The sequence below is a fragment of the Periplaneta americana genome, chromosome 3 (assembly GCF_040183065.1).
Source record: "Periplaneta americana isolate PAMFEO1 chromosome 3, P.americana_PAMFEO1_priV1, whole genome shotgun sequence".
Classification (NCBI taxonomy): Eukaryota; Metazoa; Arthropoda; class Insecta; order Blattodea; family Blattidae; genus Periplaneta; species Periplaneta americana.
In genome coordinates this window covers 180,121,720-180,137,844 of record NC_091119.1, presented here as the reverse complement: position 1 = coordinate 180,137,844, position 16,125 = coordinate 180,121,720, and the positions used below count along the sequence as shown (strand labels likewise).

General features: G+C 36.4%; 1 protein-coding gene across 4 annotated transcripts in view; it reads left to right on the top strand.

Moving 5' to 3' along the window:
- sbb (scribbler) overlaps positions 1 to 16,125 on the top strand; it is a 678,201-nt gene that overhangs the window by 339,014 nt on the left and 323,062 nt on the right. The gene's annotated exons all lie outside the window — the stretch shown is intronic.

The following is a 16,125-nucleotide window of genomic DNA, read 5'->3' as shown; positions in this document are numbered from 1 at the left end:
TTTTTCTTCAGGAAAAACCTTAACTTAATTGAGAGAAAAATTTGTATGTAGCCTATCTACTTGTAGCCTTGAAATCAGAAAACATGTGAGCATTAAACTATGAAGTTATATATTTCTCTTTTATATAGCATTATTATGATGATGGTATATCCTTGATTTGTAAGTTTGTGATATGGAATATACAGACTGGAAGTGAAATAATCCTGGATATTAAGAGGGACGATAGGGTACACTTAAATGAATATTTATTTATTTATTTAATAATAACATATACAAAAACGTTACATGAAATACCCCGAAAGAGAAAAGCTCGTGTTCGGAGACAGTTCCATTTTGATAAAATAACTTTTAAATGACACAAATTTTTACACGATCCACAAAAATTATCTATGCTTTTCTTCTGAATTAAAATTTAAGATTCTGCTACGAATATCTATATTACGTTTTGTGATTAAATGCACGGTTAATTAGAAAATTGAGTCTTAAGTTTCAGCAGTCTGGCAACATCGCCGCTAACACATTGCTCTTTCTTCTCGTAATATAGATGTAAGAGGTCAACGAACACAGATCTGTCTGCCTTAGTGAACTAACCATTCCTCTTTCTGGCTACAATGTTGCAAGTTTGTCGCATCGGGCAGTGGCTTAAAATCAGTGGTTTTTATATTAGATTTATACGAAAACCATCAACGCTATTGAAATACGCCAGAGAGATAAATTATTCTTTATTAGTTTTTCTATCGATATGGCAAAAATCACGATCCTGCTCAAAATAGTTACGGATTAAAGGGGTGTTAAACATTTGGAAAAAACAATTCTGAGAAAACAATGGACTTTCCTACCAATAAGGCATTACACTTTTTTGTTACATACAACATGAGTTATTCGCTCTGAAAATCTCCAGTGTTATCTCACTTCCACCCTGTATAGAGGCCTTGTGAAGGTTGGAAAATGCGGCAAATGTAAAAACTGATTTGCATAAAGTGTTGTGGATGCATATATCGGGAAGTGTGTCCTGACAGAATTTATCAAATTTTATAGTCTTTCAGTGTCTTATTAAACGTGCAAAACTATTAGGTGGTAATGAGGTAAATATTGCCCATCAAGTCCTTTGGGAAATGTTGGAAGATTACCGCAACATTGAATCGTTCTGTTTGAAGTATATTTTCACCTCCATAAGCAATGTAGACTCGCAGAGAGAATTGTCTGCTTACTCGGAAAAACGAACAAGGATATTGCCAGCAAATATTGAAAGTGCTTTGTGTATTTAACGGGAAAAAGCTGATGCAATAAAATAATGTAATTTTTTATTTCAGTTTTGTGAAAATGTGTTAACTGAAAGAAATACATCTTGATTTCTGCGGTTTTATTATGAACAATATTCCGTTGCTAGTATCATTGAGTAATTACAAGTGAATAATTCATAATGAAGATAATGATAAAAATGTGCTTATTAATGGGAAACAGCCTAGAAATAAATTATTATTGGCCACACTATGTCGAAATTAATAATCTTTACGCTGAAATATTGCATTTTTATTTACCGTTAAAATCTCTGCTACCTTTAGAATTCATAGTAGGCATACCTTATGATATTTTGTTACTGTTACTTTTTTTTTTGTACTGTCCATTGAACTTAGGAAATTTGGACATAAAATGTTTCCTTTCTCCTATAGGCCTACAAATCTGCAGTAGGTTATGCACATACAACAATTTCATTGACATACATTGTTCTTAAGCCGTGATAATAGAATCCGTTTTACACGCGAAATGCATAACAACATTGTGAGAAATATAATAATAATAATATTTATTATTATTATTATTATTATTATTACTTACTTACAAATGGCTTTTAAGGAACCCGAAGGTTCATTGCCGCCCTCACATAAGCCCGCCATCGGTCCCTATCCTGTGCAAGATTAATCCAGTCTCTATCATCATATCCCACCTCCCTCAAATCCATTTTAATATTATCCTCCCATCTACGTCTCGGCCTCCCCAAAGGTCTTTTTCCCTCTGGCCTCCCAACTAACACTCTATATGCATTTCTGGATTCGCCCATACGTGCTACATGCCGTGCCCATCTCAAACGTCTGGATTTAATCTTCCTAATTATGTCAGGTGAAGGATACAATGCGTGCAGCTCTGTGTTGTGTAACTTTCTCCATTCTCCTGTAACTTCATCCCTCTTAGCCCCAAATATTTTCCTAAGAAAGGTTCTCAAAAACCCTCAATCTCTGTTCTTCTCTCAAAGTGAGAGTCCAAGTTTGACAGCCATACAGAACAACCGGTAATATAACTGTTTTATAAATTCTAACTTTCAGATTTTTTTGAGAGCAGACTGGATGATAAAAGCTTCTCGTATTTATTCTGCGTTTAATTTCCTTCCGACTGTCGTTTATGTTTGTTACTGTTGCTCCAAGATATTTGAATTTTCCCACCTTTTCGAAGGATAAATCTCCAACTTTTATAGTTCCATTTCGTACAATATTCTGAAGACATTACACTTAGCTGCATAAAATAGTATTTTCATCTGCTTCGCAGTTCTACCAATGTATGCATTATTTTTGAAGTGACCCTAGTACTTCCATTCTGTGTAATAAGTATTTTAAACGAATAATTTCTTTTTCGTTTTAATGCATGATTAATGGTGACGTGTTGCGCCATAGGAATTACAGGAAGGAGTGTTTTAAGAGTAATTTTTATTAAGTATATAGGTTACTGTAACATAAATTTATTGACGTGGTTTTTGTCCTTTATAATTATACCAATTCTAACGACATGCTTGCGTGCATATTTCCGTTAACTTAATCATATATTTCTTTCCCTTACTCATCTCGTCCAGATTTCTGCACCAAATAGCAGCCTTCGTTTGACTTTTTTTTTTAATTTCGTGGAAATGTGAAGGTTTTCTCTATGTAAACTGTGCAAAATTGTTGTTGATGAAAGATCTACCGTTTTCACCTGAATGCTCATTGAAATGGAAATTAAAAATGAATTTAAAAGTGGTGTAGAACATAAACAAAACCGCATAACGTCCTATTTATTAACCGTTATTTTGAAATATTACTTTGTCCTTTGTATATACTTTTTTTTTTCCCTGGTATGTTTCTTGTCGACTCGTTTTGGAGGCCCGAGCTATTATTCTGATTTATTGAAGCACGAAATTGAATAGCTCCCACCATTAATTATCGACTCATTTCAAAGCACCCAGCCATATTGAAAGGTTCTAATAATGTTCAATACAATCTAAATGGAATTGTGTACTGATTATTAGGCGTGCATAAACAGGCGCGGAGTTCAATTAGAAAGTATTTGTTGATTAAACATTGTGCGGCCGGGGATGTGAAAGTGTCATGGCAACGCCGGACTGAATGACTTGTTAGACTCCTGTAATTACGAAATAATTTAGCAGCCAGTGAGCCAGACAAAAAGCCCGCACGAAACTAGCTTATAATCTAATCTGTAAGTACTTTTTAGCAGTTAACGTGATGTATACTGTATATTCCGTGAGTATTTTACAGTCGTGCTGTTCTTATTTATGGGGTGACTTATCGGAACATAAAAGTATACCAAGCAGTAACGTCTATAACACCCACGTTCATATCTTTGTTGCTGTCAAACTTGTAGCGTCCGAGCGAAGTCCTCTGTGCTCCGGAACTTCTTCCCAACGTTTGTCTAGTACTTTGGGGCTTTTCAAAAGTAAGAGGTAATTTTAATTGCTCGCATTTTATTCACTTTCTACACCATACCTGCACAAACAGGGCTCAACGAGCGCGCGCGCTCCTTCGGAGCGGGAGAGCCGTGTTTTCCGCTCGCCGAAACTGAGAGGAAGATACGTAAGAATGACATAGACTTGCTTTAGGTAGAGGAGAGGGAAACGACCACTCGGTTACCTAGTGGAGTGCAGTGTGTAGGCCTATTCTCAGTAACTGTTTCACATTGCTTACGTACTGCTACAGTACAGTATGGAGGAAACTAAAGGCCGGAACATAATTTTTAACATTTAACGATTTACAGCTCGAACTTATTGATCTTCAATGTGACCTAAGGGCTAAAGATCGTTTGAATACTATTACTAGCCTGGTTGAGTTTTACAAGACTAAACATTAGCAATAATATCCACGACTACACAGGCAGGCTGTGAAAATGATTACTATGTTTGGCTCAACATTTATATTTGTGAGCAACTGTTTTCTATAATCAACTTTAATAAAGGCAGACATCGAACATCTGTAACTGATGTTTCATTACGATCAATAGACTACTGTTCCTTTCAACTGCGAACAGCATAAAACCTCGTTTTGATGTACTGATAAATAAAAATATAACAGAATGAAATTGTACATTTAAATATCTATAGAATGCCTATTATTTCTGTAAAATATATATGTCTTTATTAATTAATAATAGTCAAAGATAGTTTTACAAATACTGAACGGGAATTATTTCATAAACACTCGTAATAATATTTCCTTTTGTGTATATTTTGTACGAGATCACACCTTCTTTTTTTTTTAGTAGGTTATTTTACGACGCTTTACTAATATCTCAGGTTATATTTAGCGTCTGAATGAGATGAAGGTGATAATGTCGGTGAAATGGGTCCAGCACTGAAAGTTACCCAGCATTTGTTCATATTGGTTTGAGGAAAAACCCTCAACCATGTAACTTGCCCCGACCCGGAATCGAACGTGGGCCACCTGGTTTCGCGGCCAGACGCGCTAACCGTTACTCCACAGGTGTTGACTCCGCTCATGAGCTGTGAGCCGGCTCGGAGAGCGCAAACCATGTGCAGGCCTGTTCTACACAATCTTAAATTTTCTGGCACTGGCTTGTTAGCTTATTACTAGACTTCGAAGTTGAGGTACATTTACTCTGAAGTTAACTACACACAGAATTTTACAGTATTTACAAAGCAGCTAGCAAGGTAGTCTCTTCCCTCATATACGCATTATGTCAGATGGAACAGTACAAGCCGAGCGAGGAAAAAATTTAATGTCCGTCTGAGGAACGAATGTATTGAAAATTACGTTGTAATATTGTTACTAGGGTGTAGAAACGTAATGTTTTTCTTAGACCTATAAACAGTTATAATGGCCAATACCATTTACAAAGATATTTTGTAACAATTTTTAATAATAATAATAATAATAATAATAATAATAATAATAATAGTAGTAGAGCTAACAACCCATCACCGTAAAAAACAGCTTGTTACGAAATCTCAAAATAAGCCTCGGAATGGGACTGATTCTCTGGCACTATCACAGCAAAGAAGTAAGGTTATCCTCAAACTATTAGGAAAAACAAGGGAATTTTACTTGAAGCAAATGAAGAGATAGGTTTGGAAGTAAATCCCGAAAAGACAAAATATATGATTGTGTCGTGACCAGAATATTGTACGAAATGGAAATATAAAAATTGGAAGTTTATCCTTTGAAGAGTCGGAAAAATTCAAATAGTGTATCTGGGAGCAACCGTAACAAATATAAATGATACTCGGGAGGAAATTAAACGCAGAATAAATATGGAAAATATTATTCGGTTGAGAAGCCTATACCTTCCAGTCTGCTCTCAAAAAAATCTGAAAGTTAGAATTTACAAAGCAATTATATTACCGGTTGTTCTGTATGGTTGTGAAACTTGGACTCTCACTATGAGAGAGGAATAGAGGTTAAGGGTGTTCGAGAATAAGGTGCTTAGGAAAATATTTAAGGCTAAGAGGGATGAAGTTACAGAAGAATGGAGAAAGTTCACAACGCAGAACTGCATGCATTTTATTCTTCACCGGACATAATTAGGAACATTAAATCCAGACGTTTGGGATGAATTGGGCATGTAACACGTGGACGAATCCAGAAATGCATATAGATTGTTGTTGGGAGATAAGGACATAGATGGTAGGATAATATAATGGATTTGAGGGAGGTAGGTTATGATGATAGGGATTGGATTAATCTTGCCTAGGATAGGGACCGATGGCGGGCTTATATGAGGGCGGCAATGAACCTCCGGGTTTCTTAAAAGCCATAAATAAATAAATAATAATAATGATAATAATAATAATAATACCCAGGAGGGTATAAAAATCGGTGTTATATTGGAAATAAAATTCCACATACTTTACATCAGACCGTCCACACCTGTGGAGTAACGGTCAGCGCGTCTGGCCGCGAAACCAGGTGGCCCGGGTTCTAATCCCGGTCGGGGCAAGTTACCTGGTTGAGGTTTTTTCCGGGGTTTTCCCTCAACCCAATATGAGCAAATGCTGGGTAACTTTCGGTGTGCTGGACCCCGGACTCATTTCACTAGCATTATCGCCTTCATTTCATTCAGACGCTAAATAACCTGGATGTTGATACAGCGTCGTAAAATAATGCAATAAAATAAAATTAAATACATCAGACCATCAGCTCGTCGCTTGCAGAACACGTTGTAGCTGTTATAGGAAACTGCAGTACAGTTTTTAGTACAGAAATCTAGTTAAATAAATTGCTCATAATCCCTCTTTCTGTCAAAAGCGGATGCAGACTGGCAACAAGGAATCATATTCTTATAATATTTCTAGTTTGTTTTATTTTTCATGCGCCACAGCAGTCTGAACGCTACTAGGTGTAGAAATTCGATACGCCACGCGTTTAATTAAAAAAAAAAGTGACAGTCAGCGCTGGGTAAAGGAGTATATACGTATAAGCCGACAGCAGCATAATTCTGAAGCCGTGCGCACATCCATTGTTCTGTGAAATGAATCGGATTACAGCTGCATATGCTGTACTCCGTGCTCCCCCCGTACCCCTGGCATCCAATCCTCTTTCACTGTACCTTATCTTCTTCTGCATTAACTGTAATGAAGTAATATTACAATCGAGCACGGTCTTGTCATGGTTAGCACGTCTGCCTTGTTTGTATATTCGGGAGGTCCGGGTTTCGATTCTGACGGCCGGTCGTCTTTATTTCACTTTTCGCGGTTTATCAAGTTCCTTTGGATATTGTCAATAAAAAGGGGTCACGACTCGCTTCCTACCCGATCTTAGGCCTACATTACACTATCACACTATTATGTATTGTATTGATTAAGGCTGGTTGAGTGGAAGAGAAGGCCTTATGGCCTTAACTCTGCCAGCGAAAATAAAACATTATTATTATTATTATTATTATTATTATTATTATTATTATTATCACATTTCTGTGTCACAGAAGTTTGATAAATTATATATGATAAAATATTTTACAGTGTAATATAGCATCTTTGATCACATCTAGCTGTGGCATAGTTCTATAATAAAAGTTATGGTCATCATCATACCTTTGATAAAATCTGTGACTGAGAAGAAAGAAAATGGCGGACATTAAGTACACATGACATGTTTCATCATCCATTATTAAATACTTAGTATAGGTAGGCTATATAAGAATTCACATCTTCACACTGAAGTTCTCTCAGTAGAGTTTGATGGATTCCTTTTGTATCTTTTCTCTCTACCCCAATCTCTAACCCAAATCGTCGGCTTATGCCCACGTGCATCAACGTCGGTTAGTGTAACCACCAGTTAAAATTGTCATCTAACCTCTGGTTAAGCATTTTTACAGTGGATCGACCTCGGTTACGACTTAAATAGAAGGTTAACCACAGTAATCTATAACCGGCCATTTTCGAGCGGTTAAAGGAGATAACCAGTGATTAGAGAAGCAAGTAAAGCAAAATGGCGGCCAGAGCCACAGATTTTTACTTCGAAGACGATTATTATTGTACAGTACTTGAATTATATGGATAGAGCGTGAGCGTGAAGTTTCTTTAGTGGAAAGAGAGAATCTTTACGAGGAATTAGGTGACAGAAAATTTCAGGAGGGATTTTGTTTATCAAAATCTACAAATGGATCACTTGCAATAACTCAAAAACAGTCATATTTCTTCTGTTGATCAGCTCCTTATGTTAAGATTCTATGTAACTGTTATTTTCTGTATTTTAAGAGGGAATACTTGAATATCTCTTTCTCTGTCACTGGCTGAACAAAGAGAGGTTATGGATGGATCTTAGGTTAATGAACAGTAACCTGGTGTAAATGGGATCTTGGGTCGTACACACATTTCTACTAATCTTCTGCATCCTTTTCCTTTATGGATATTCCTTCTTTATTATATAATATATTTAAATCTATTAAGTAAGTCTATCGATACTTAACCTCACATTGGGATATAATCATTTTTGCATTCAATTTTCTATTTTGTACCATTTTAACCTAACAGCAATGAAAAACAAAGAAATGCAACTCGCAAATATAACAGCGCCCAAAGGCAAACAAATGCAACGCGAAAATGTAGGACATGTTCACTTCGATATAGAACGGAGTGAGCGCAGTCGTTTTTAGATGTTGACTATTATCTTTGCTGTGGTATGAATGCTTTCCTTTAGTCATTTTGTAGAAACAGTGTACCATCATAGACTTTGCTCTGGTTAAATGAAGTGTCAGCTAACTATGTTTAAGTAATCGGTGATTATGAATGGTGCACAGAAATTACATTTTAACCACGGTTACTGTTTAACCGTCGTTTCGTAATCTATGATTACTGCGTTTTTAACCGATGTTGATGCACTTCGCCATTAGAGTGTAAACCTGCTAACTAACAAAAGGAAATTTTATAGGGGAAACAAAAAACTGAGTATAAATTAACTCTGAAACTTCACCACCTGTACTTAGGGTTTGGTCCTAAAGTTTCAGAGTTAATTTATACTGTTTTTTTTTGTTTCCCCTTTAAAATTTTCTTTTTGTTGTTAGCAGGTTTACACTCTAAGCCGACGAAATACATTTTTTCTTTGAGTTCTTCTTTAGTATTAAAGCAATAACCATTACTGCATTTACAGTTACAACTAGCATGGAACTGTTGTGGATCCATTATTAGAACTGTGATGAAAGATATGATCAAAGTTTTGACATAGTGTAATATAGTCAAAATCTTACATTTGATCATATATGTTTGATCAAAAATTTTATCATATTCTGTGACACAGAAATTTGACAGTGTAATATAGGCCTTATAACCAAGGTTGGTCGCATAAATTATATGATACATATAGGGTGAATCAGGAGGAAAGGTACATGGTTTGAGTCCACACTTGTGGAGTAACGACTAGTGCGTCTGGCCGCGAAACCAGGCGGCCCGGGTTCGATTTCCGGTCGGGGCAAGTTATCTGGTTGAGGTTTTTTCCGGGGTTTTCCCTCAACCCAATATGAGCATATGCTGGGTAACTTTCGGTGCTGTACCCCGGACTCATTTCACCTGCATTATCACCTTCATGTCATTCAGACGCTAAATAACCTCATGTTGGTAAAGCGTCGTAAAATAACCTACTGTGCTCCAACCACGAGAAAGTCTTTGCGGAATGAAACGCATTGGGGTAATGCTGTGAATGAATGTTGATGTCATAAGGTCACACACGTGGGTACTCGTATCTCTATTGGCTCGCTGTCACAGCACAAACAATAACATTGATACACACATATTTATACTACCCTAGTTACAAAATTAGATCACTGTTAATCTCCTGGTCTTTTAATCTCTTCATACAGGAAATAACATATGCAGGAGAGCGCATGGTTTTTAAACTGACGTTATAACGATAATATTATTTATCTACTTCGCTGCAATAGATGACGCAATAGTAAGCACATTCCTTTCACGGTTCATCTTCTGGTTGGAGAACTGTACAAACGATTACTGGTTTGATGAATGATAATATTGGTGAATCTGAACAAAAGAGTTTATATGAACATACGTCCTGTTATAACGGTTTCGGAGATAACTAATGAAGACAGTGAGGAACCGGAAAAGTGGAGGTGATAATAAATTAAAAAATTGTTACTTTATGTTCTATTTAATTGTGTACTTTTCTTTAAAGAACATGTTTAAAAAGTCCACCGTCAACTTCAATTCACTTTGCAGTTCTTATAGACAGTTGCTGATGTGAGCTGATTCGGACATTCCTTTACTTGAGCAAAAGCCTGGAAAATGCGAGCCAGAAGTTTCTCCCTTATTTCCACTTTGCGCTTGTAGACTTCGCTCTTAAGCCAACTCCGCACACAGTAATCCAATAGAGTAAGGTCGGGTGACATCGGTGGCCAAGAAATGGCTCCACCGCTACCGAACCAACACCCAGGATACTTAACGTCGTTTTGGTTGCGTTCGCATGTGAGTGCTGATGAAGGACATGAGACTAACGGCCGTGATTTGGAAACAGCTGTATGTCAGATACCGTTAACGTTTTTGTTCAGAATGACCAATATTATTACCCCTCACAACATGTACCTTTTCTCCAGACTCACCGTGTATTTTACGTCTAAAAGTTGATTTTTAAGGGCCTAAAAATTCGAGGCGACCAGAGACAGCGGAAAGCTATGAGATACAGTCAACTCTGGATATAGTGAACTCAGTTATAGTGAACTTTCGGCTATAGTGAACCTAAATCGTTGATCCCGACCCGCATACATGATAAAGTACATTAATATTTCCGTTTATAGTGAACCCTCGCTTCGGTTATAGTGAACCTAAAACTAGAACTTTCCCAAGAAAATGTAATTTTAAAATGGCCAAAATGGTAATTTAGGAAACCCTTTCTCCTATAAACTTCCAAGAATATGTTCAAAACAAAACCTTCTACTCCTTAAGTGCTTTAAAGTACAAACGATTCGTTCAGCTTCCTGGACAGTTTGAAACATGTTAAAGAGAATAGTGTACGCAGTGAGGAATAAAATAAGGATTAGTTCTGACCCCTTTAAAAGAGGTTATTAGAACAATAGGAAGAAAAAAGTGTTTTCTTTTGTAAAAGGGAGTAGAGTGATTACCAAATGGTAAATACAAGAAGGATTGCAGTATAATGGTCCTCAACCCTTCCTCCCTCATCTTCGTAAAAGTGAACCCGGGGAAATTCCAAGGCCGAGTACACAGTAGCATACCTCTAGTGGGAAGAGGTGCGAAATCGGTCAATGCCTACTACTTACATGACCAGATTAGATTCAAGTTTCGAACTGTGAAAATCAGGATGTCGAAGCGTAAAGTGTTTAAGTTGGAAGATAAAGCGAATATTACTACTGATATATTGAACGTGGTTTGACCCAAGGTGACATTAATACTGTATGTACAGCAACGTCAGTATTATAAATACAGACACTTCGGTTATAATTAATATTTGGGGAGAAAAATTCGCTCCGGCGGCGGGGATCGAACCCGGGTCCTTGGTTCTACGTACCAAGCGCTCTGACCACTGAGCTGCTGGAGGAGGAGAGTTCGATCCGGTGCTGTGGATTGAATTCGGCGTAGCTCAGCGGTCAGAGCGCTTGGTACGTAGAACCAAGGACCCGGGTTCGATCCCCGGCGCCGGAGCGAATTTTTTTCTCACCAAATATTAATTGTCACCATTACATATATTCTGTAGGACCAAAATAATAAAATCTTTAGTAAATTAAAAAACTTCGGTTTTAGTGAACTTCGGATATAGTGAACAAAATATGCTGGTCCGCAGAGGTTCACTGTAACCGAAGTTATACAAACTTACGTCACCAGGGATGAGCATATACCTCTTGAATAGTCTATTTAGTGGATTCGTTCTAACAGTGACGAGGAATGACGAGTGGCGACAATAATAGAAACAAATTACCCCCCCCCCAGCCCCCTGCTTTAGAAAATTCTGGTTCCGCCACCGAGTTGTGATAACTAAGAAGTAAGTAATTTTTGTTTCACATTTTCCATAGACAAACTGCTAATCATTTTTGGAAACATAAGCACAATGAAAGCTTAAAATTTCATAACGTTGCTGAGACTTGTCATGTACTATACACTGCAACCGGATTAAGAGGAGATAGATTGAAATAAATTTTTATGTTTTAATAAAACTGTTAATGTACGAGATCCAATTCATCGGACTGTATTAACAGTATTATTGATCCAGAGGGGTCGAAACGAGGAGGTCGGGTCATCATGGGAGATAAATCCTTATTTTAAACTCAATCTCCGTTCTGTGCTGTAAGAATAGAACTCTCTCGTCCGCTAAGAGCTTTATATCGGAATAAATAATACGGAAGCGATTACATCTACAGCATTTTTAACGTCCTGAATGAAATATGGAAATTGGTATTCAGAGTTGGAGATCATAACCCCATTTTATCAACCGTCACGTTATAAATCTCTCGAGTTTACAGCTTGCGTTACATAACTGTTCGATTTTAACGCGTCATAATCTTTTAAGATGTACGTTTTCCCCATGTCTGCAATGGCTACCGAGTAGACTGGTTTATCGCCAGAATGAAATAGACGATCTCTTTCTTGTGACAGCGTATTTTGAAATTGTAGCTTGTTTTAAAATATGGCTGTTATGTGGATCATTTCCTGTTGGAAATAGTGGGCTGTATGACGACCAATTAAATCCACGACGCTTTCAGTGTTTAACTTTTTTGAGCTCTGCAAATACAGCGTGATTCTCGCAAGGGAAAGTTGTCAACTGGAATTGTGTTACTTTAACGAAACGTAATAAATTCTAACGCTTGAAGAGCATGCTCAAACACACTCACGTTATTGGCGTAATGATCACAACTTTTTTTCTCTTTCTCTTGTACGGAGGATGGACCCGGAGGCTTGCACTGTAGCCTGAGGGCTATTGAGCTTACCACTTCTATTCTGTGAATGATAGGATAGCCGAACGGCCGCGCTCTTCTACAAGTACAGCACGCCGCACCGTGAACTTAACCCGGGCTATTGTATGGATGGGCTAGGTCTCGGACTTTTAGGTGCTAAAAATTTATTTTTATGTGCTAAAAATCGGGAAAATATGCGACAAAAAAGGAAAAATATTTAATTATGTTTCAATTACTTTATAATTAATTTAATTAGTTTTATTATTTATAAATCTTCTCACCATTCGTGACCTGCCACAAGGGACAAAGAGTTCTTAAGTACAGAATTTTTTACAAGTTCACTGAACCATTAATTTTGTTTTAACAATGAAATTCCTACAAGTACATAGCTGCAAATAATTTCTTGAGATTAATGGAAATATACCTATTTTAGAGAGGTAAGTGTTACAAAAAAAAGTAAAGAATGCTACTGAACTTAGTTTGATTTCGAATATTTGTCTGACCCAATATTTTGGGTTTGCCCTGCGACACAGAATGGCTCACAATAAAATTTAAAATGAAAAATTATATAAACAGGTTTCAAACAAAAGTGATTAAGATATAAGAAAAAAAATAGAACCTAGTATAGTTTAAATTGAATGTACACCATAAAGATGCTGACGAAATATCGGTTCAGAAAATTTTATTATGGTGGTGACGATGGCATCTTGAAGATCTCTCTTCAGCTTGTATTTTTCCCTCCACTGTGCAAAGGTTTTCGGAATGGTGCCTCTCGCTCCGAAGAAGAGATCGGTAACTGTGATTTTTTCAATGTTTTATTTCGCTGATAGGTACTGAATCGTGCGCTCGTATAATATTTTCGCTGTAAGAAAAATCCTAATATAAACAATAGCACGTGACTGAAGTGAGGCTTCATTGGCCGCTGTTTGGCGCCATAGATTCTCAGTACATGTTCCCGCCTACTGTTGTACATTCTGTTTCATGTTAAACATTTCCCGTTACTCGTCAAGTAGGCCTAACCTCACTACTATGCATTCATTTGTTTAGAAAATATTTACTTTATAATTACTCTAATTAAAACTCACATAACATATTATATACATTTAAGTCTATTTGTTTTTCTCCGCTTTTGAGAGGGTTTCCACTCTTACGATTAATAACCACACACACCGAGGATGCAGAAGCCATACTTCAGTACCACGTGCTAACGTGAACGACAAGCTCAAGGGACGCCAGCTTGTTACAAGAACAGACTACCTCGGTATTACTGTTTGTATTCATCCGCGTTGATAGCACATAACAAAATATAAAAGTAGCTTTTCTTTTACATATGAGTGAAGTTATATGTTTCATTGTATTTAACAACTAGAATTCAACTTTTTATTTTTAAATAATACAAGATGATAGTGTCCAAATACGGACTATATTTTCTTGCGTCGTGTGAGTGTTTCGACTGTGAGCCAATCACGGGTATGACAGCCACGTGCTTAGGATTTTTTTTAAAGCGAAAACAGTTTAGATTTTTTTTCTCTTCGTTCACTTCAGATGGTTGAGTGGCTGAGATTTCAAATCTGACCGTAGGATCAATTATTTCGGCTGTGTGTCTATTCCTGTTTATAGCTATGATATCGATCCTACGATTGCTCCCACCATCAGCAATACAATGAACTTCCTCGTGAACGTCTAAATTTTTGGATCGAAGTGCATCTGTGATCATAGAACGTATGGTGTTGTGACGTTTTATTCTGACTACTTCTCCCTGTGGGCAACTCCCAAGCACATGTGGTAAAGTTTCATACTCACTGTGCTGTAATCATCAGTATAAATTATGCTGTCTCGCGAACTGCTGAGGAATTACAGTACACAATGAGATTCATCCTCAAGTTGTCCATCACAAATGACTGACGATTATCGCGGAACACTGCCTTGTACTGGGAAAAAGAGCGCCCCGGCCATTGCGAAACAACATGCACCTCCTGAATTTGAACTAACAATGGGTGCCCCAACCTCAGAACAGAATTCTTGTCATAACCTCTAAATGTAGACGGAAGTGGAAATGGCTACACGCCAATATGCGCGGCGTTAGATAAAAAAAGGTTCTTTTTTATACTTTACAAATATTAACAATATATTTCAAAATCAGTACATACACTAAACAGTATGTCCAAGTTATACACAACTTGCAATTTAATAAATGACAATTTCGTTAAATTTGGGATATCACATGTTTTTCAACCAATAGACTAAATTGCACAAAGCCAATCTTGTTTTACTACATTTTCTGAATTAAATAAATTAATTAATTAATTACGGATAACCTGAAGATAGAGGAATATCTGGAGAAACAGGGAATCCACTCCATGGAAGATCATAGACCCAAGAAGGCGACACTCCACAAGCGTAAGAAATTGTAATATGACATTTCCCACAGTATACGAAAAACGTTTTGTACAATAGCGACGTATTCAGTACGAAAAATTCATTAGCTTCATTATTTACTGATAATGTCTGAGCAGTGAATGTAATAACTCTGACTTTTGAGTGCAGAAGCATGTAGAGTAATGTAATAAATATTATTAAATTATCAAAAAAAAAACAATTAATGATATATTATCAATATTCATGGACTTTCTGTGCACAGTTATGTTGAACAATCTGACTTCGTCTATAAATGTTTCATTCGACAATTTTTTTTTCAGTTGTAAGCCAAGATATATACTCATTAATTTATATATAAATTAAGGTTAACATTTAGCTAACGTTTTGGAGAATCTATTTGTAATGGTATTTGATTTTATCCTGATTTTTATGCAAACACTTCCTTGTAAATGTTATGAATAAATTAATTAATTGAATTGGCAAAACTTAATTTCTCACACTAGTTTATTAAACCGTGTCGGACTGTAAAGAAAACAACTATCGCAATGTCTATATTTTATATGTTGTGCAATGCATTATGAAATTTTAATTTTCCCACCAATTTTTTTCTATTGTTCTATTAAAACTATAGCATATAGCCTATTAACCTGTTGTAATCTAAAGGATACATTGCCAATTTAAGGGTTAAGTGTCTTGTAAATGTTTAAACATATATGTGTGAAATAAATTTGAAGCGTTCCAAACACGATTTTAATTTGCCATGACTAATCATAATTTGTCATAATGTGTGAAAGTTCGTATCGTAAACTATCTTGTGTCGTTGGGAAATACTTTGTAATAATGTGCTCAAGTGTACATTAGCACTTTGGACAGAGAAGTTTTCTATTATCTAACAGGACATACTTTAATTTTCTTTTAACAGAAGTGATAGACTACTTGGTATATTGACATACGATTTTGGAAAATGCAACCATATTAGTAAGACCCGCTAGTTCATTTCGTTTATCAGTTTCATGGATGGATGAATTAATCATTGGACTTATGGCTGGATGAATAATTAGATTCAAGGATAGGTGGATACATGAATGGATGGATCACTGAATGAATGGATCGTTA